This window comes from Morone saxatilis, unplaced genomic scaffold (assembly GCF_004916995.1).
Source record: "Morone saxatilis isolate NCDOM2014 unplaced genomic scaffold, NCSU_SB_2.0 Contig14, whole genome shotgun sequence".
In the NCBI taxonomy this organism is placed as follows: domain Eukaryota; kingdom Metazoa; phylum Chordata; class Actinopteri; family Moronidae; genus Morone; species Morone saxatilis.
In genome coordinates this window covers 13,385,710-13,386,808 of record NW_023339696.1, presented here as the reverse complement: position 1 = coordinate 13,386,808, position 1,099 = coordinate 13,385,710, and positions in this window count along the sequence as shown.

The window sequence follows — 1,099 nt, the reverse complement described above, 5'->3', positions numbered from 1 at the left end:
CTTCTAAATGCTACATTGGCACTGCCTAACTGCAGTTGCTGGTGAGTGGTGGAGTGGTTGGTAAATTAGTTAGTTTTAATTGCAGTTGTGACACGCGCACACAAACACTGTATCACAGGGCCAGCTGCTTTGTCGTACACCTATTTTGGACGATGTGCTGTCAGCTTCCACCGCTCAGGTTTCGTGCTCCCTTTTAGCGGAGACGACCCCCATTTTATTTTTTCCTAGGTCGGCTCCCTTTGAGTGCTGGACCGAGAGCTCCCTTTTCAGTCACGGTGGGCAGCCATTATCTATCTGTCTGACCATCATATGGAAGCTCTTTGCCCTCAGACCGCAGTAAGAGGCCCGCCGCGGTTTCCCTACATTCCCACAAGTGTTATCAGAGACTGTGATGATGATGAATGGTGGTGTAGAGGTGACGTAGTGAGATGAGTTGCCTATGCTCTTTTATGGCCGCACTATCGCCTCTCTGGTTTTACACTGCTATGCAACGCTTTATTCAAACAGTCACGCTGGTTAGGCGTATTAGTGATTGTTGTATAAGGGTAGCCAACAGGAGTGGTTGGTATTAGTTAGTTTTAATGCAGTGTGACACGCGCACACAAACACTTGTACTCACAGGGCCAGCTGACTGTCGTACACCTATTTTGGACTGATGTGCTGTCAGGCTCCACCGCTCAGGTTTCCGTGCTCTCCTTCTTACGGAGACGACCCCATTTATTTTTCCCTAGGTCGTGCTCTCCTTGAGTGCTGGACCGAGAGCCTCCTTTCAGTCCACGGTGGGCAGCCATTATCTATCTGTCTGACCATACTATGCAGAGCCTCTTTGCCTCAGACACGCAGTAAGAGGCCCCCGCCGCGGTTTCCCTACTCCCAAGTGTTCAGAGACTGTGATGATGATGATGGTGGTGATGATGGTGACGATAGTGATGATGAGTGCCATGCCTCTTTTCATGGCCGGCACTCATCGCCTCTCTGGTTTACACTGTAGTGCAACCTTTATCAAAAGTCAGTGAGTTAGGAGTATTTATGATTGTGAATAATAAGGGAAAGCTAGCAACACCACAAAGAAGCTGCTGTTTTTTGTTTTTAGTTTTTT